At 37.9% G+C, this 22,054-nt stretch overlaps 1 long non-coding RNA gene across 1 annotated transcript; it reads left to right on the top strand.

The window, feature by feature from the left end:
• Window positions 1-4,034: 4,034 nt before the first annotated feature.
• On the top strand, window positions 4,035-21,270 carry LOC108517482 (uncharacterized). Its single transcript, XR_001882115.1, has 3 exons — window positions 4,035-4,134; window positions 13,258-13,395; window positions 21,045-21,270. It is a non-coding gene; the product is annotated as an uncharacterized LOC108517482 (long non-coding RNA).
• Window positions 21,271-22,054: the final 784 nt, after the last annotated feature.

Raw genomic sequence — 22,054 nt, 5'->3', positions numbered from 1 at the left:
TCTTTCTTTTTTTTTTTTTTTGATACAGAGTCTCGCTCTGTTGCCCAGGCTGGAGTGCAGTGGCGCGATCTCGGCTCGCTGCAAGCTCCGCCTCCCGGGTTCCCGCCATTCTCCTGCCTCAGCCTCCCGAGTAGCTGGGACTACAGGCGCCCACCACCGTGCCCAGCTAATTTTTTGTATTTTAGTAGAGACGGGGTTTCACCGTGGTCTCGATCTCCTGACCTCATGATCCGCCCGCCTCGGCCTCCCAAAGTGCTGGGATTACAGGAGTGAGCCACTGCGCCTGGCCTCCAAATCCTATTTCAAATCATACTTCCTCATCAGTGTGTGCCCCAACTGTATCAGTCCACAGTAACTTTCTCCTCTGAATCCTATGACTTCACCTCTCAAACTTACTGTAACACTTGACCATAAACCTTGTTGTATTATAATAAAACTGTATGTTTCCTCTTTCCAGCATGATTTTATAACTTCTGAAGCCTTTTTTTTTTTTTTTTTTTTTGAGACGGAGTCTCGCTCTGTCGCCCAGGCTGGAGTGCAGTGGCCGGATCTCAGCTCACTGCAAGCTCCGCCTCCCGGGTTTACGCCATTCTCCTGCCTCAGCCTCCCGAGTAGCTGGGACTACAGGCGCCCGCCACCTCGCCCGGCTAGTTTTTTGTATTTTTTAGTAGAGACGGGGTTTCACTGTGTTAGCCAGGATGGTCTCGATCTCCTGCCCTCCACCGTTCTCGCCTCCCAAGAGTGCTGGGATTACAGGCTTGAGCACCGCGCCTGGCCCTAACTTCCGAAGATTTTTAAAATCTATTTGTAACTCCCACAAAATAGCGAGAAAACTGAAAAAACACTGGAGAAAAATTAAAATATGTTTTAATTTTAAGATGAAAAAATTTTAAGAATCGCAAATATTTCTTGAAATTTTGAGACACAAGATATATAACCATAGACAATAAATTTGAAATCAGATGTGGCATTTTGGCAAATACATTATCATTCCTAGACCTCAAAACCGTGTGAGAGTGTTCATAAATCCATGTGTTCATAAATCAGGTGATTGCTAATGTTATTTATTGGTCTTTTTTGTATGGCATTTCATTTCATAACGGCAGATTATATATAGCACTATAAAATTATATAAATGTATTTCATATTTTTCTTATATATAGTAAAGCAAGAAAATTTAAAAAACAAAAACAGGATTTTTTCCATATAGTATTCACCAACTTAGGGGTTATTGATATTTCCCAGAACATACAGTTTGGAAAATGGTACCTCAGATAATCAGAGGCAGATGGCCACCAATAGTTGTTTAATTTACTTGACGATATTCTTAAATCACATCGTCTAATTCAAAAAAGGCAACTTAAATAAACTCATATCTGAGATATGGTCAAGTTGTAGGGCAACTTATTTCAATGGCCAAGCAAGTAGATGGATGCATAGGGGATTCCTTAAGACGCGGTTTATTTCATGGAGACTAGATCATCTTGCCTCTAGGCGTCTTTAAAGATACTTAAAAGCACTTGGAGAGAGGGCAGTGCACACAATCAAAACAGATGTTTTCCTCTTAAAATCAAAACAATCCTAACTTCTTTCTCTACTTCCAGCTCTGCTCAATATTTCTTGATGAAACAACTGTTCCTATTCCCTTTATATATAATCTAAGAGGACTAACTTTAACAAGCCCACATTCTTTAACTTTTAAGTCTGCTTGCCCCTGTTCATACCAACAGAATTCCACAATCTTTTCAGGCTGCCAAGCACATTTATCCCAGCTAGAAGCTGCCTAACTTTCCCAGCAGATATATGATAAAGCTCACTCTTTAAAATTGTCAGTATTATTTTCTTAAAATCTACACCAGGCCGGGCGCCGTGACTCACGCCTGTAATCCCGGCACTTTGGGAGGCTGAGGTGGGTGGATCACAAGGTCAGGAGTTCAAGACCAGCCTGGCCAACAAGACCAGCCTGGCCAACATGGTGAAAACCCGTCTCTACTAAAAATACAAAAATTAGCCGGGCATGGTGGTGGGCGCCTGTAGTCCCAGCTACTCTGGAGGCTGAGGCAGGAGAATCGCTTGAACCCGGGAGGCAGAGGTTGCAGTGAGCCAAGATCAGGCCACTGCACTCCAGCCTGGGCAACAGAGCGAGACTGTCTCAAAAAAAAAGAAAAGAAAAGAAAAGAAAAAAATCTACACCTTTATTCCATATCCTCCATATTCCCCCTCTGATTTGAGATTCAACAATTTAGACTTATTAAAAGTAGTGCTTAGTAAATACGATCATTCGCAATGACTAATATTTGGAAAAGGTACTTCTGTTCAAAATTGTTGATTTGAAAGTTCACATTTTACCACAATAAAAAAAAGGGGGGGATATTTTTTAATGGCATAAAGCAAGCAGAGAACAAGAAGGGGAACAAAAACAAACACAATTTTGGAGAGCTAGAAAGTAGATGGTGACCAGGCCCCATGGCTCACACAAATCCCAGCACTTTGGGAAGCCAAGGTGGGTGGATCGCTTAAACCCAGAAGTTCAAGATTAGCCCAGTCAACATGGTGAAATTCTGCCTCTACTAAAAATACAAAAATGAACCAGGCATGATGGGGCACACCTCTAGTCCCAGCTACTGGGAAGGCCGGGTTGGGAGAATCACCTGAGCCCGAGAAGTTGCGACTGAGTGGGTTGTGATCTCCCCACTGCACTCCAGCCTGGGCGACGGGAGTGAGACCCTGTCTCAAAACAAAAACAAAAACAAAAAACAAACAAACAAAAAACATAGATGGTAACTGATAATTGGTCTAATAGACCTGAGGGAAAAAAATCTGAAGCCCAAGCCGGAAGTGGAAAACAATGAGCAATGTGATTTACATGGAATCTGTAAAATTCTCAGGAATTAGCAGCACCATTCACCTCTAGATACGGGTCTGGAGATGGAGTTAAAAGCAGAATTCGTTGAAAATCTTTTTAAGGAAAATTGTCCCTCAGATACCTGTCCCTGTTCCATGCAGTCAAGCAACTGCTTCTCCCTACCCTAGCAGAAGATGGGAGCTTCAAGCTATACATACAGCTTTTCAAAAATATTTCTGGACTGAGGGACAATAGGTATAACTGAAGGCAGGGACACCATATTGAACAAATAGAAATTAAGTTAAAATGTACATACTGAAATTTTATTTCCCCAATTCTCTTTCCCACCTGGCTTGCAGAAGGCTGAAATTAAGCCTATATTCTCCAGGAAAGGGGATCAGAAGACTCACTTCTGATGAGTCTTCATCAGAAATTTGCCCCAAAAAAGTGACTTCAAAAAAATGACCATTTTGAAATTCACATTTAAATTGCCCAATTTATCCTGTGTCGAAGCCCACAATTTACAAGCTCCATCAAAGTTTACATTTTATCCAATATAAGCGGATAGCCAAGTAGCTCCAGAGATTCGGAAAAGTATGAAAGGCAGAGACCAAAACAAACAGAAAGACAATTACTTGGAGGAAGCAGAAACTAGGCATTTTAAAGAAAAATTTTTTAAAACTACCATTAGTGATTTTAGAGTTATAAGAACAGATGTTACATGTAAAAAGTAAGAACAGAATGTTATTTTTAAACACTTAGAAAATGCAATAGTTCTTGGAAATTAACAACATGATAGAAATTACAAACGTAGTAGACGGTCTGGAAGATACAATTGAGGAAATCTCTCAGGAAGTAAAGGATTAAGATAAAGAGATAGAAAAGAAACAAAAGTAAAGAAAATTAGAAGCCCAGTCTAGGAGATCTAACATTCTACTAATAAGATTCCAGGAGAAAGCAGGGAAAATGTAGAGAATAGGATAAGAAATTATCAAAGAAATAATTCCAGTGGAGGAGCATGGATTTCTAGATTGAAGAATTCCATTAGTTAATCAGTACAGAGGAAGGATACAGACACATTGAGATTCATCACGGTGGAATTTTGGAACACTCAGGATATGGAGAAAATTCTAAAGGTTTCCATAGAGAAAGAACAGACCAAGATAAAGAATCAAATGGCACGGCAATTCTGAAAACCAGTTGGAAGCTGGATGATCATACACTTACAGACTTTATCTCCTATTCACTCTTTATCAGGAAGTTAGTAAAGTATGCTCTCTTTCGGAAAAGTGAGTACACCAAGAAGGGAAAGTAATGGGATCAAGGAAACAAGGGGACCCATGCAAGATACAGGAGAAGGAAATCCTTAAGCTGATGGTGAAAGGAAACACTACGTGATGCCAACACTACGTGAGGGCAAAATCAGCTCCTCTGTAATACAATTAGCCCTATATCTCAAGAGTTAGAGAGGAAAAAAGTTAAAATTTTAATAAAACTATGAGTCCTTAATGTTTTACTGGAAAAATCACTGAGACCCCTTTTAGATAGAGAGTGGTCATTTTAAAACATGCCCACAAATTCTTTGAAACTCTTTCCTACAAAAGATAGAGATTAATTCCCTCCCTTGATGTGTGCTGGACTGCGTGACTCATAATGAATAGAAAAAAACTGGAAGTGATGAGATATGTTTTCAGAGCCTACTATAGTAGTAGGATTGATGATCAGGAAATTTCCCTGTGTGTGTGGTTGAGGTGGCGGTTGTGTGGCCAGGCGCGGTGGTTCACGCCTTTAATCCCAATACTTTGGGAGGCCGAGGCTGGCGGATCACAAGGTCAGGAGATCAAGACTATCCTTGCCAACATGGTGAAACCCCATCTCTACTAAAAATACAAAAATTAGCTGAGCATGGTGGCACGTGCCTGTAATCCCAGCTACTCAGGAGGCTGAAGCAGGAGAATCGTTTGAACCAGGGAGTCAGAGATTGCAGTGAGCCAAGATCGCATCACTGCACTCCAGCCTGGGTGACAGAGCAAGACTCCATCTCAAAAAAAAAAAAAAAAAAAAAAAAACCTAATGGCTCAAACAGAAAAATCAAAAGAGGGCTATAAGCATGCTATGTACAACAATGCAATAAATACCGGAAGAATTGGTTACAAGCGTACGAAAGAGTTGCTGTTATGAAGCAGGAAGTGGCAGCAGATGTGGAAGTGGTGGAGGTCAGGGAGGGGAGGAGAGGTATAGGCAAATGATTTACTCTTTTCTGGATCTTTAAACTGTTTGCATGAATATATTTTTAAAGTAAGTTAAAAAAGAAAAGGGAAGCAAGATAATTACTTAAATAATCACCAAAATGTATGGAAAGAATCGGTAAATGTTACCAGTGTTACTAATCAGGGTTTTACATCTTTTGCAATGCCTAATTCTCTTTGTGGGGTCCCCCAAATATGGTCGTTGCATATACAGAAAGACATATCTACATGACATTAATCTCCATTTAAGATCTTCCAATGTTTCCTTAACTGATTCAAAATAATCCTATGACTGGAGTCATAATAATGTGCTCTTTGACGAAAATCTGTTAGTGTTTGAGGTGAAACTAAACCTCTAGTGACCACTTCAAGCAGCTATGGTGGTTATTATTTTTCCTCTACTAATTGATAGTATGAAAAAAATTCTAGTTATTAAGATTTCCTTTGTTTTAACCATTGCTTCTATTCACAATGTCACTTAAAACATTTTAAAGCAGGAGCCAATTTGATTGAATAAACATTTACCAAATATTCACAACATGATTATAGTTTAGTGGGGGCAGGAAAAGCCTATAATGAAATAATTATAACACTTTGGGATTCATGCAGATTAATATAAGGTACATGTCAGAGAAATAGTAGAGTGGTAATTTGCCTGGGAGCTGCCTCAGATATGTATGGATTGAAGCAAGATACACATTAACAAGTTAATTAAGGAGTAGAAGGGTGATATGGGAAGGTTTTAGAGAACTTGAACGCTGAAGAGGTTTTTGCAAGATGGATTATTTACCAGGTGTAAAGAAGGGGAAGAGCATTTCAGGAAGAAGGAACGGCTTATGAAAAGGGATGGAGGCATGAACAGTATTGTGTATTTAGGAACCAAACTAGATCAACATTGCCCCAGCACCAGATGCAAGAGCTGGAGTGAAAGGCAGAGGGCAGGTGACAGAAGGCTTTATTGGTCATCATAGGATAATTAGCTGGAGAGACCATGGAGAGGCAGTAAAAAAACTGGTGATACCATCAGGTATAGATGGATCATTCTGATGAAGGACTTTTTTTTTACTTTATATAATGACTACTATATAAACACAGAGAAAAATAGAGTAGTATAATGAACCACCATAGACAAAGATTTGACAATTATTAACATTTAAAAAATAGTATTTATTGAGGAAAATTTCAAGAATAAACAAAAGTGAGAAAATAAGACAATAAAGCTCTATGTACCCATGAACCAGTTTCAACAATTATCAACTCATTGCCGATTTTATCTATGTTCCCACACTTCCCTCCATTACCAGATTTTTGGGACACATTCCAAATATACCATTTCATTTGTAAACATATAAATATATATCTCTAAAGAAAGGACCCATATAAAAACCACAATATCACCATCATATCTAAGAAATAACTATTTCTTTTTTTTTTTTTTTAGGAAAGTGACTTTTTTTATTATTTCAATAGGTTTTGGGGAGCAGGTGCTCTTTGGTTATATGAATAAGTTCTTTAGTGGTGATTTCTGAGATTTTGGTGCACCTGTCACCCAAGCAGTGTACACTGTACCCAGTGTGTAGTCTTTTATCCCTCACCCCTCTCCCACCCTTTCCCCTGAGTGCCCAAAGTCCATTGTATCATTCTTATGCCTTCGTGTCCTCATAGTTTAGCTCTCACCTTTTTTTTTNATATAAAAACCACAATATCACCATCATATCTAAGAAATAACTATTTCTTTTTTTTTTTTTTTTAGGAAAGTGACTTTTTTTATTATTTCAATAGGTTTTTGGGGAGCAGGTGCTCTTTGGTTATATGAATAAGTTCTTTAGTGGTGATTTCTGAGATTTTGGTGCACCTGTCACCCAAGCAGTGTACACTGTACCCAGTGTGTAGTCTTTTATCCCTCACCCCTCTCCCACCCTTTCCCCTGAGTGCCCAAAGTCCATTGTATCATTCTTATGCCTTCGTGTCCTCATAGTTTAGCTCTCACCTTTTTTTTTTTTTTTAGATGGAATCTCACTTTTGTTGCCCAGCTTGGAGTGCAATGGCATGATCTTAGCTCATTGCAACCTCTGCCTCCTGGGTTCAAGCGATTCTCCTGCCTCAGCCTCCTGAATAGCTGGGATTACAGATGCCCAGCACCACACCTGGTTAATTTTTGTATTTTTAGTAGAGATGGGGTTTCACCGTGTTGGTCAGGCTGGTCTCAAACTCCTGACCTCAGGTGATCTGCTCGCCTCGGTCTCCCAAAGTTCTGGGATTACAGGCGTGAGCCACCGTGCCCGGCCAGCTCCCATTTATGAGTGAGAACATACAATATTTGATTTTCCATTCCTGAATTACTTAACATCATCAAATATCCTGCCAGCATTTAAGTTCCAGCTTACCTCATATGGTTATCTGTTTGAATTGGGATTTAAATAAAGTTTATATATTGCACAATTGAAATGCTCCTTAAATGTCTTTTTTGTTTGTTTAATCAATCCTTTATTTGTAGACATTTGATTCATTAAAAAATTTTAATTGTGGTAAAATACACATAACATGAAACTTATCATCTTAACCATTTTTAAGTGTACATTTCAGTAGTATTAAGTACATTCACAATATTGTGGAACCATCACCAATGTCTATCTCCAGAACTCTTTTCATCTTGCAAACTGAAATTCTGTACTCATTAAACAATAGCTCCCCACTCCACACTCTCCTCAACCTCTGGAAACTGCCATTCTTTCTGTCTCTGTGGATTTAACTACTTCTAGGCACTGCATTTGAGTAGAATCATATAGTATTTTTCTTCTTGTGAGTGCCTTGTGTTATGTAGCATAATGTCCTCAAGATTCATCCATGTTTTAGCACATGTCAGAGTTTCCTTCCTTTTTAAGGCAGAGTAATATTTCATTGTATGTATATGTCTTGTTGATCCATTCATCCATTGAAGGACACTTGTGTTGCCTCCATATTTTGATGATTGTAAACAATGACGCTATGAACGTGGGTTTACAAACATCTCTTTGAGACTCTGCTTTCAATTTTGTGAGACATATTAGCAGAGCAAAATTTCTAGATCTTTTGGCAATTCTTTTTAAGTTTTTGAGGAATCAGTATAATGTTTTTCATAGCAGTTGCACCACTTTATATTTCCACCAACAATTCTCAAGAATTTAATTTCTCCACATCCTCACTAACACTTGTTATTTTTTTGGTGTTTTGATAGTAGCCATCCTAATATGTGTAAATTGTTTTCTCATTGTGGTTTTGATTTGCATTCCCCTAATCATCAGTGATGATGAGCATCTTTTCATGTGCTTATTGGCCATTTGTAGATCTTTGGGAAAATGTCTCTTCAAGTCCATTGTCTATTGTTTAATCATAATGGTTTTCTATGTTGAGTTGTCTCAGTTCCTTAATATTTTGGATACAAACTCCTTGTCAGATATATGATTTGCAAATATTTTCTCTCATTCCGTGGATTGCATTTTATTTTGTTGATTGTGCCCTTTGATGCACAAAAGTTTTAAATCCTAACGTAGTTCAATTTATATATTTTTTAAAATTTGTTATCTGCTTTCGTTGTCATATGCAGAATTTTTAAAGGATAAAACTGTTAAGAGTTCGTACTGACAGTTTCGAATTCAAATTCTGCACTACAAGTTTTTTCCTTTTAGCTTAACTTTATCAAACTTTTTAAAATTTTATTTTTATTAACAAATAATAATTGTACATATTCATGGGGTACATAGTGATGTTTTGATACATATTATGTATAGTGATCATTTAGGGTAATTAGCATTTCCATCATCTCAAACATTTATCATTTCTTTGTATTGGGAATGTTCAATATTCCTCCTTTAGCTATTTGAAACTATACATTATTGTTAGCTATAGTCATCCCACAGTGGTGTAGAGCACAAACTCACCTTCTTAATCCTTTCTCATGCCAAAAATCCCAGGTCCTAATAGCATTAACATAATTACTACTTTTCTCTATACCACAATATGCATCCAAATAAGTGTGCAAATCACTTTACACAATAAACAAGGTGTATTTTGAGAAGTCTGGCCTTTATCCTTATTGCATTTGCATCCACCCTGTTTCCTCCCTCAAATGGCAGCCTTTTAAAAAATGTTTTGAGTTAGCCTTCCATTTAAAATATATATATATAAAATCCCTCCTTCCTAGATAAATGTTAGTTTATGATGTACACTTTTATCTACCTCCTTTTTTAACTTAATATATTCTAGTGGTCATCATGCCATGCAGTAAATAAGATTTTACTCATTACTTTTTTTTTTTTTTTTTGAGACAGGGTTTCCTTCTGTCACCCAGACTGAAGTGCAATGGTGTGATCACAGCTCACTGTAGGCTCAACCTCCTGGTCACAAGCAATTCCCCCACTCAGACTCCCAACTAGCTGGGACCATAAGTGCGTGCCACCATGCCCGGCTAATTTTTTAGTTTTTGTAGAGATGGGGTCTCCCTGTTTCCCAAGGTGGTCTTGAACTCCTGGGCTCAGGTCATCCTCCTGCCCCAGCCTCCTAAACTGCTGGGATTGCAAGCATGCACTACCATGCCTGGCTACCCATTACTTTTTAAAATAGCAATATAGCACTCTACTCTGTGTGGATATATTATAGTTTATTCAATCAGTCTTCTATTGATAGACGTTTGGTGGTTTTTATTTTCAGTTTAGTTAATACAAATACAAATACATCTACCATATTTTGTCACATTTAAGTAAACTTTTTTGTTAATTAGTTTAAAGAAAAATACAGACATGTTATTTTTTCCAACTTAATATATATCTCTAAAAATAATATGCTAACTAATCATGCTACCATTATCATACATAACATGATTAACAAAGTGGCAGTTGGTTTTCAGAAAGAGCAGGAAGAAAAAGCCACTACTGTGGTGAGAAAAAACTAAACTAAGGCGGTGGCAGTGTGTACTGACAATAGGAAATTTACTCAACGGACATTTAGGGGTGGGGTGTTAGGGGAGTTATTCATCAAGCCTTTGTGATATAATAGGCATTTTTATTGTGGTTATTTTAAGATGACTTCAATTTACCTACTATGAGGGTAAAACAAACTCCTTTGATTACGTACACATTTCCATTCTATTATAGTCCATATGGTTTTAATCTTAAAGCACGAGCCTTGAGGAAAATGAATCTGTGAGGGAACAAAAAGATAGGTAGAATAAAGAACATTTACCCCATTTATCACAAAGACTTTAGTTATACCAGAAAATTAAAGGGGACAGCACATAACTCAGGAAATATGCAGTGAAATTATGGTCTCCAGCCTAATCCTCACTTTCTTGAGCAAAACAAACCATATGGTTTTGTCCATGACCAGTCAAGATATCCTAGATGTCCTCATGACCAAATGAGTCTGTAATTACAAAGGCACATTCCATAGATTTTATATTGGTAAGTTAGAGAATCTTTTATGAAACGTTTGACATTAACAGTAGAAAACCTAATGCATAATATGAAATGGAGAATAATCTTCTGCAATAGTGCAACTGCACATGTAGATTATCATCTCATTTATTCAACCATTCTGCAATTTCATAACATAATAAAAATACCATAGAGTATTTGACTGAGTGTCAGGGATTGTGCCAGGTGCTGGGAGTACAAAGACAAATAATACGTGCTTTTTGCCAAAGAACTCACAGACTATCTGGGAAGAAAGACATGCAGGAAAATACTCAACATATAGGGTAGAGACATGTGAGAGACACTAAGGGAGTTGGAGATTAGAGGGAAACTCAGTCTAGAGGTGGAATGGGGACATGAGCCAGTAAGGATAGTTTTCATTGAGTAGGTGACATATGCAGTTGGTTGATCAGTTGGACTTCATGTGATGGATAAGGAGCATAGTATGAACTGGAAATGGACAGGAACACTTCTGAGAGGTTTCTGGTGTGGATGTACCACTGTCTCACTGGTGTTTTATGGAAATCATTTGATTTTAGTGTGGAGAGTGAAATGGAGGTGGGAGTAATTGGCAGTTACTCCCATTACCGCCAGTGGTTTCTAACCACTTAGAAGTAACTTTGAGAATACAGATGAGGCCCTCAACTAAGGGGCAAAGGAAAATCAAGATGAATTTAAGATGTAGGATTAAAAGAACTCGATGACGGATTGGATGTAAATAGAAAGAGAGAAAGCGGTCAGAAATAAATAGAACTTTTTAGTTTTGACAATAGGGTCATTAACTAGGAAATGAAATTTTGGAGAAAACAGAGATTTAGCAGGGAGAAAAGGAAATAATGAGTTGGGTTTAGGGCACACCAAATACATGCTTATGGGACATGTAGTTGCAGTCACTATTAGGGAATAGTAGCAGATTGGTGAAGAAGGTAGAGAAGAGAAGTTTTCTGTGTAAAGTCTATCCAGGGAAAATATCTACCTTGAGAACATGCCAACCATAGAGCCGCACGCATACCACCATTTGGGGAAGGTAAAAGAATTATAGGAGACTGAAAGAGACTTAGAATTATTAGCCAGCAGAAATACAGGAGAAGAATCAAGGTGGAGATATTTCTCTGAAGCCTATCAAGAAGAAAGAACCAAGGAAGGAGAAGTCAGGAGTGTCAGGCACTGTAAAGAGATAAAAAATAGACCAGGAATAAAATGTTGATTTTATTGGGGAGATAAAGATGTAATTTGTGACAGTAAATAAAGTTTCAGTAGAACATGGGATTAGAAACCAGACTGCAGTCAATTGGGATGTGTCAGCAAACGAAGAATCAACAAGTCTGAGAACAATGGGTGCCAGTCGTTAAGTATCTGACCTTTCAAAGAAGTATTCTAGTATTGCGCCATTTTACTCAAGGGAAGGAGACGTGCTTAAGGCCACTGGTCTAGTCAGTGGCAAGGTAAGCATTTTAACATAGGATCGTCCAGTTTCCAAACTGGCAATCCTTCTGCCACAATGTTTTCTTAAAGTTTGCCAGTGAAAGGATGAGGGAGACACTGGTGGACTGTTAGGAAAGAATTGTCAAGGGAATGTTCTTTCTAGAGTGGTAGAAACTTGAGCACGCTTTCAGATGTAGGAGAAGGAGCCAGTGAAAAGGGAAGAGAGATAGGTGATGAAAGTCACTGAAGACCTAGTAGGAACTAGAGCACTCATGTCTCTCTAAGAATAAGCAATTCTATATACTAGTAATTATTTATTCAATTTGCTCTTCCCTAAGATTTTCCTCATGACATCAAATCAACACTGCAGGGCTCATAATTTCATTAATTAAAAAAGATTAACTATTTTATATCATCTCGAAGACCATCTTTGGTCATAAAATTTTATCTTTACAGCTTTTCCTATAAAGTCTGCCATCCCAGAACTAGAAAGAACTGATGAAGATTACATGGTTTCTGTTTCTGTCTCCAACCTAAATTTGCCAAAAATATTCCTGCCTCTAAAAGGTAGCTACCAGGAATATCATCAACACTTAGTTTAATTATGTTTAACTTTAGATAATAGAGAACAAATCTTTGCCAAAAGACACCTAGCTGAATTCATGCATGGAAGTACCATCATAATTGCCAGGACCGGAAACATGGTATTCTTGATAAAAAATTGCCCTTTGAGCTGTCTAGACTTGAGCAACCAGTATTGGTGCCTTTTTCTTCCATTCATTCATTTTGATTTGATATCTTCATGAGGCACTCCACCCAGCAGGTGTTCAGAAAGCTTTAAATTGGCATTTTTTCACATGTTTAGGGTGCCAAAAATATACAGTTTTGACCTGAAGTTCTTCCAGACTGTCTAAACATCTTAGGCAGCCACAAGACAATCACAGATAAGGTTCTGGGGGAACACTGACAGTGGGGGGAGTACTGACAGTGGGAGTAGAAATTTTATTCTTTATCTCATTTTAAAGCACCTCTAAAGCAGTAAAAATCATCTCTGGTCTATTTACTTAGTGGCTCCAACTCTTGTGCTGCTTTTTCTGGGGATATTGTTGTTTTCAATAGTGGCATTTGTCAGCTTTTCACATTTCTTTGACATCTTTGGGACAATCGTTATACAAGCCTTGGTAGTCCTAATATATGGCTTTCTATGGCTTTCTTCAGTGGTCATTTCTATGTGTGTATTATGAGCATTTTTGGAATGCTCAAAACAGTATACCTTTCTGTGTTCTAGATGTAAGAGTACTTGGGAAATTTTGTAGCCACAAATCTGCTCCTTGTTTGGAAGAGTTCCCTAAGATAGCCTACAATCAAATCTCCCATCTCCTTGGAGACACAGGAAATTGTACTTATGATCCATGGGGAATCTCAGGTAAGTACGTCTGGGCAGGCTATTATCCCCATGTTAGTGCCTTTGTAAAGAATCATTCATTAGAGCACAGGGAAGTAAAGGTCATATGTATTTTCTTCCCAAGCATTTGCATGATCCTGCACTCTGAAGGCTGGGTTATTTTCTACTTTGAGGGCTTAAGTGCTGAGAATATGGACAGTATTCTACAGCACAAAGTATCCTCATCCAGCCTCTGTTCACCTACATCTCTACAAAGACCTTGGACCATGTTTCATAGGGAAGATTAAGGCCAACGGTCATGAACTTGATCAGCGTCTTCCCCACACATCTCTAATCCAATCCCCTAATCTGCCCACTTTCAACTTCATCATGGCTTTCTCAGGAGAAAGGGTAATATTTATGAAGTTCAGACCTTTCTCCCATCATCTTTATCCTGCCCTCTCCCACTTCCTCACAAGTTATTCCCTCTCTTTTATGTTTTCAAAATGCCTGGATTCTTAAGGAAAACAATAACAACAACAACAAACTAAAGTTAACAGAGCAAACAGCCCAACCTTGCACTCAGTGTCCATTTACAGTCCAGTACCTTAACAGAATTATCTGCACATAGGGTCTCACCTCCTATTGACTCCTCTATCTTCAATGAAGCCTCCGCCTCCACCACTGCCCTGAAATTGCTAAGATGCAAAGACCTCCTCTACACCAGTTCCAACATCCCTTTTCTGGCCTAACTTGATTGCTTTTCAGTGGCATCTAACACCTCCGACCCCTTTATTTTCCTTGAAATTTGACTTTGGTGTCACCGGTTTCTCCCTTCTACGTCTCTGGCTGAAAGTTCAGCCTGACTTGTTCTTTTCTTTTCTTATTGCCCCTTGAATGGTGGTATTTCTCAAGATTCTATCTTTGCCCCTTATATTTTCTCAAGTCCATATTCTGTTCAGATGTTACCATTCATCTCCACTGCTGTTACTATTGTTTATACGCTGATGACTCCGAAGTCTATCTTCAGTTCAGACCTCTCTTTTGAGCTCCTGGTATTGTTTGGATGTTTCAAAGGCACCTCAAACTCAAAGTATTCCAAGGTTATCAGCTTCTTCTTTTTAGCTGACTTCTCCTGTGGTTCCTCCACTCACTCAGCCCCCTAAGCAAGATCCTCAGGGGCCATTGCCAACTCCCTGAACTCACCAGCTGCACATCTTAATGCGCTTAAAGCACTGCAAGTTTAGTTTCTTTGTAATTTCACAGCTACCCCCACTACAAACTTAATGCCTCACAGATTGTTGAAAATTAAATGATATACCACATATGCCTGGCATCTGATAAAAATGTTAATTGAATCCAAATCTTAAAAGTCAGCATTTCCAGGTGCTTGAATTGTTTGGTATCCATTGGGAATTAACATTTCCTCTTCCATGTCATCAAAATCTTTGTGATTCACACACTACACAGGAAGGGCAAGTCACTAAATACAGTTTTCTGGCTTTAAAGATTTATATCACTGAATAGTTCCTGAAATGAGAGGGCTGTTCTGAATTTAGAATCCTTAGCGACTCCTGATGTGATTTAGGATTCCAGTGGAACTAGGTGTAGCAAGGGCCTGAAATGTATAAATTTTTTGGCTGTTTTATTTTAAGAGGTACCACCAATTCAAAACTGTGTTTTCTCCCTGTGGAATCTCCCTTTTCTAGGTCTTGTGTGCTGAGTAGTTGTACAACATAATGCAACCTTCTATTTTCTTAGTCCTGTGAACGTTTCCTTTTTGTGAAGAGGAGAGTCATGCAAATACAAGTTTCATTTCATTGAACATTAAACCATGTGAAAATGTAATAATAAGTAATTAATATTTTTGGTATTCTCAAATACATTACAGATTATCTGACCTATCATGTATTTGTCATACAATGAACTTTGTTGCATTGCTATTAATAGAGATGAGAGAATCAGAAAATTAATTAGTTTGGATCCTGTTGATTAAAGGTAACAGAAACCTAACTCTATTCTCTTAAGAACACAGTAAATTTATTGATGCGAGTAACTGAAATTCCAGAGGCAGGGCAGGCTTTTCTTCTCTTCATTCATCCTCCTGATCCTCCCTATGTCAGCAGGAACCAGAGCCAACTATTTCCACAGACAGACGGAATGAGAAAGAAGCGGGGTGGCAGGGCGGTGGGTCGGAGAGAGAGACAGAGAGAGGGAGAGATCCTCTTTCCATAACCATAGAGTAAAAATTGCAGCAATTGGGCCATGCCAGAACTATTGATTGTTGTCTGGGGAGTACTATGTGTGGACTGGCTTAGATCTGGAAGGCAAGGAAGTAGTTTTAAACCGAGAATGAGCCACCTGAAGTAGATGTGTTGTTTAATTAAATGGTGGCTCCTAAGGAGAAATGTCACTGAATTAGAAGAGGGGAAGATATAGGAAGCTAACAAATGTCTATTACATGAAATATAATTAAAATAAAATGGAAGAGGAAATAAAAGAGAAAGTAAGGAGTTCCAGGAAGATTCCATGGAAAAGAAAAAAGAAGATTCGGTAGTGGCCACAGGTCTGCTAAAAAATGGAAGACAAAAGAAACAGAAGGAAGAAAAATAAAGATTTTTTAAAATTTTACTTTAAGTTCTGGGATACATGTGCAGAATGTGCAGGTTTGTTACATAGGTATACATGTGCCATGGTGGTTTGCTGCACCTATCTGTCATCTAGGTTTTAAGCCCCACATGCATTAGGTATTTGTCCTAATGCTCTCCCTCCCCTTGTCCCTAACCCCCAACAGGCCCTGGAGTGTGATGTTCCCCTCCCTGTATCCATGTGTTCACATTGTTCAACTCCCACTTATGAGTGATAACGTGCAGGGTCTAGTTTTCTGTTATTGTGTTAGTGTCCCTGCAAAGGACACAAACTCATTCTTTTTATGGCTGCATAATATTCCATGGTGTATATGTGCCACATTTTTTTTTATCCAGTCAATCATTGATGGGCATTTGAGTTGGTTCCAAGTCTTTGCTATAGTAAATAGTGCTTCAGTAAACATATGTGTGCATGTGTCTTTATAGTAGGATGATTTACAATCCTTTGGGTACATACCCAGTAATGGGATTGCTGGGTCAAATGGTATTTCTGGTTCTAGATCCTTGAGGAACTGACACACTGTCTTCCACAATGGTTGAACTAATTTAAAATCCCACTGTCGGTGTAAAAGCGTTCTTATTTCTCCACATCCTCTCCAGCATCTGTTGTTTCCTGACTTTTTAATGATCGCTGTTCCAACTGGTGTGAGATGGTATCTTACTGTGGTTTTGATTTGGATTTCTCTAATAATCAGTGATGATGAGTTTTTTTTCATATGTTTGTTGGCCACATAATTGTCTTCTTTTGAGGAGTGTCTGTTCATATCCTTCATCCACTTTTTGATAAGATTGTTTTTTTCATGTAAATTTAAGTTCCTTATGGATTCTGGATATTAGCCTTTTGTCAAATGCACACTTTGCAAAAATTTTCCCCCATTCTGTGGCTTTCCTGTTCACTCTGATGATAGTTTCTTTTGCTGGGCAGGAACTCTTTAGTTTGATTAGATACCACTTGTCAATTTTGGCTTTTGTTGCCATTGCTTTTGGTGTTTTAGTCATGAAGCCTTTGCCCATGCCTATGTCCTGAATGGTACTGCCTAGGTTTTCTTCTAGGGTTTTATGGTTTTAGGTCTTACATTTAAGTCTTTAATCCATCTTGAGTTAATTTTTGTATAAGGCTTAAGGAAGGGGCCGAGTTTCAGTTTTCTGCATATGGCTAGCCAGTTTTCCCAGCACCATTTATTAAATAGGGAACCTTTTCCCCATTGCTTGTTTTTGTCAGGTTTGTCTAAGATCAGATGGTTGTAGCTGTGTGGTGTGATTTCTGAGGCCTCTGTTCTGTTCCATTGGTCTATATGTCTGTTTTGGTACCATACCATGCTGTTTTGGTTACTGTAGCCTTGTATATAGTTTGGAGTCAGCTAGAGTGATGCCTCCAGCTTTGTTCTTTTTGCTTAGGATTGTCTTGGCTATATGGGCTCTTTTTTGGTTCCATATGAAAATTAAAGTAGTTTTTTCTAATTCTGTGAAGAAAGTCAATAGTAGCTTGATGGGAATAGTATTGAATATATAAATTACTTTGGGTAATATGGCCATTCACAATATTGAGTCTTCCTATCCATGAGCATGGAAATTTTTCCATTTTTTTGTGTATGTCCTCTATTATTTCCTTGAGCAGTGGTTTGTAGTTCTCCTTGAAGAGGTCATACACGTCCCTTGTAAGTTGTATTCCTAGGTATTTTATTCTCTTTGTAGCAATCGTGAATGAGAGTTCACTCATGATTTGACTCTCTGCTTGTTTATTATTGGTGTATAGGAATGCTTGTGATTTTTGCACATGGATTTTGTATCCTGAGACTTTGCTGAAGTTGCTTTTTAGCTTAAGGAGTTTTGGGGCTGAGACAATGGAATTTTCTAAATATACAATCAAACAGAGACAATTTGACTTCCTGCCTTCCTAATTGAATACCCTTAGTTTCTCTTGCCTGATTGCCCTAGCCAGAACTTCCAGTACTACGTTGAACAGGAGTGGTGAGAGAGGGCATCCTTGTCTTGTGCCAGTTTTCAAAAGGAATGCTTCCAGCTTTTGCCCATTCAGTATGATATTGGCTATGGATTTCTCATAAATAGATCTTATTATTTTGAGATGTGTTCCATCAATACCCAGTTTATTGATAGTTTTTAGCATGAAGGGATGTTGAATTATATCGAAGGCCTTTTCTGCATCTGTTGAGATATTATGTGGTTTTTGTCATTGGTTCTATTTATGTGATGGATTACCTTTATTGATTTGCATATATTGAACCAGCCTTGGGGAGGAGAAATAAAATCCTTTCCACAGAAGCAAATGCTGAGGGATTTTGTCACCACCAGGCCTGCCTTACAAGAGCTCCTGAAGGAAGCCCTAAATATGGAAAGGAAAAACCAGTACCAGCCACTGGAAAAACACACCCAAATATAAAGACCAATGACACTATGAAGAAACCACATCAACTAATGTGCAAAATAACCAGCTAGCATCATGGTGACAGGATCAAATTCACACATAACACATACATTTAATTGACTTTAAATGTAAATGGGCTAAATGCCCCAATTAAAAGACATAGACTGGCAAATTGGATAAAGAGTCAAGATCCATTGCTATGTTGTATTCAGGAGACCCATCTCCTGACATATATAGGATCAAAATAAAGGGATGGAGGGAGATTTACCAAACAAATGGAAAGCAAAAAAAAGCAAGATTGCAATTCTAGTCTCTGATGAAACAGACTTTAAGCCAACAGACATAGAAAAACACAAAAACGGGCAATGCATAATGGTAAAGGGATCAATGCAACAAGAAGAACTAACTATCCTAAATATATATGCACCCAATACAGGAGCACCCAGATTCATAAAGCAAGTTCTTAGAGACCTACAAAGAGACTTAGACTCCCACACAATAATAATGGGAGACTTTAATACCCACTGTCAATATTAGATCAACGATACAGAAAATTAACAAGGATATCCAGGACTTGATCTCAGCTCTAGACCAAGCAGACCTAATAGACATATATGGAACTCTCCACCCCAAATCAACAGAATATACATTCTTCTCAGGACCACATCACACTTATTCCAAAATTGACCACATAATTGGAAGTAAAACACACCTCAGCAAATGCAAAAGAACAGAAATCATAACAAACTGTCTCTCAGACCACAGTTCAATAAAATTAGAACTCAGGATTGAGAAACTCTCTCAGAACTGCACAACTACATGGAAATTTAACAACCTGCTTCTGAATGACTACTGGGTAAATAACAAAATTAAGGCAGAAATAAATAATTTCTTTGAAATCAACGAGAACAAAGAGACAACATACCAGAATCTCTGGGATACAGCTAAAGCAGTGTTAAGAGGGAAATATATAGCACTAAATGCCCATATCAGAAAGCTAGAAAGATCTGAAATCAACACCCAAACATCATAATTAAAATAACTAGAGAAGCAAGAGCAAATAAATTCAAAAAATAGAAGACAAGAAATAACTAAGATCAGAGCAGAACTGAAGGAGATAGAGACATGAAAAACTCTTCAAAAAAATCAGTGAATCCAGGAGCTGGTTTTTTGAAAAGATTAACAAAATAGATAGATCACTAGCTAAATTAATAAAGAAGAAAAGAGAGAAGAATCAAATAGACATGATAAAAAATGATAAAGGAGATATCACCACTGATCCCATAGAAATACAAACTATGATCAGAGAATACTACAAACATCTCTATTAGATCAGTAAGAGAAAAAATTAACAAGGATATCCAGGACTTGAACTCAGCTCTGGACCAAGCGGACCTAATAGACACTACAGAACTCTCCACCCCAAATCAACTGGAAAAAGATTTCAACAAATAAACTGGAAAATATAGAAGAAATGAATAAATTCCTGGACATAGACACCCTCCCAAGACTAAACAGGAAGAAGTGGAATTCCTGAATAGACCAATAACAAGTTTTGAAATTGAGGCAGTAATTAATAGCCTACCAACCAAAAAAAGTCCAGGACCAGATGGATTCACAGCCAAACTCTACCTGAGGTGAAAAGAGGAGCTGGTACCATTCCTTCTGAAACTATTCCAAACAATAGAAAAAGAGAGAATCCTCCCTAACTTATTTTATGAGGCCAGCATCATCCTGATACCAAAACCTGGCAGAAGCCCAACAAAAAGAAACTATCCCTGATGGACATCGATAGAAAAATCCTCAATAAAATACTGGCAAACTAAATCCAGCAACACATCAAAACGCTTATCCACCACAATCAAGTTGACTTCATCCCTGGGACTCAAATAAATATTTAATTAGGAAAGACAGAGCCTGAGTTCAAGGGAGAATAAGAATTACCCCCCAGAAGGTCTATTTATTAACTTTTTTTTGTGAAAGAGCCCCAACTTTTGATTTGTTTTGTTTAGCTCTTCTTTTCTAATGAAAAGTAAAATTTTGCTAATGATTGTTGTGGCTGTGCCTTGTTTTCAATGTTAGGGTGACACTTGCTAACTGAATAAGAATTGACCATTTCCTTCTGAGATCACACATTGGTACATTATACCTGCTACATCCCTCCCTGTCTGTTGGTGGTTTGTCATAGACCCTACTGGTTGACCACTGGTTATGTCCAGCTAAAGTTCTGGAAGGTTTATTAGGATGAAGAAATGCAGACACTGGTCAGGTTTTTCAAGGAATATGCCACTAAGTGGAGTAAAAAAAATTTGGCTTTCTCTCTTAACAAGAAGGATACAGAGTCTTTTGTCATATGAAGTTTCCAGAGCTGGAAGGATGCATCCATCACAGACTCCTTCAGTGTTACTGAAGAGATATTAGCTTCCAAAGCTGGTGAAGTAAACTGAAGTATAACAACTACCCAAAGACTATAGCCCAGCAGGAGACACTTAACAGTGACACTTAGCATTTACTGTGTTAGTTAACATTTAGCAGATCTTTGTTAAAGTAGTAGCAGATTATTCTTTAAGTAGTCTCTGGATACAAAAGTTTTAATATCATCCTCTTACTTCAAGCATGTGATTTTCCAGATTTCTCCTTTTGTCTCTCATAAACAGGGAGAAGAGGAAACTTTCCACTTATTCACCATCATTCATTCCAACTGCTAAAGAGATCCAGGCTCCTAACAGCTAATAAATGAAACTGAGAGGTTTGAGAAGACAATAAATAAGCGTACAGGATGCTGAGGCAGGTATTTCTGATTCCTGGCAACTGCAATCAGTGAATAGACAACCAAAGCAGGCCTCCTCAGTTAATAGCTTGGGCAATATCTGGTGTAGTCATTTAAGAGCATTGCACTACGTCTCTGCCCCAAACATTTCCTCCTCTTTTGCTTTGCTGAGGTGACAAAAAAACTCTGCTTTAATCAAGGTTTTGGGTTCGGAGTAAAGGCTTTTATAGATTAAAAATAAAAAATAATCTAAAATAAAAATATTACATAACCCTGTAGTTATGCTGTGTAGTTATGCTGTGTAAGTTCCTTAAGCTCTTTATCAGAGAAACCCAGCTTTACACAATGGTGATGAAAACATACTTGGAGCCCAGGGAAGGATGTGTAATCTCTCTTTATTGTTTCTATGGGTCACCGCTTAGTTGGTAGAGAGAGAGCATTTCATGGGTCTCTGACAGTCTTATTGCCCTGATTTTCTTTTATTTTTTTCTTTTCTACCCATCTCCTCTCTTTCTCTCCATGGTACTGAATCCTCTCCATTCATTCTTTGTATCAAAGGTCAAGGAGACACAACAAATCTTTGACTGGGAATTCTAGACCAGTGCTGTCCATTAGAGTAGCCACTAGACACACATGGCTATTGAACACATAAAATGTGACTAGTGTGACTGAATTTTAAATTCAGTTTAATTTTAATTAATTTACATTTAAAAATTGAGGCTATTAAACACCACTAAACACAACTTTATTATTTTGGTAGAACTACATTTCACTCTGGCCTTTGAAAATTTACCATGAGTTGAGATGTGCTAAGAATGTCAAATACACACCGGAGTTCAAAGACTTAGTATAAAAAATAATATAAAATGTCTCTTTAATAATTTTTTATTGGCCAGG

This window comes from Rhinopithecus bieti, unplaced genomic scaffold (genome assembly GCF_001698545.2).
Source record: "Rhinopithecus bieti isolate Rb0 unplaced genomic scaffold, ASM169854v2 scaffold_41207, whole genome shotgun sequence".
Lineage (NCBI taxonomy): Eukaryota > Metazoa > Chordata > Mammalia > Primates > Cercopithecidae > Rhinopithecus > Rhinopithecus bieti.
This window is presented reverse-complemented; position numbering and strand designations above follow the sequence as displayed.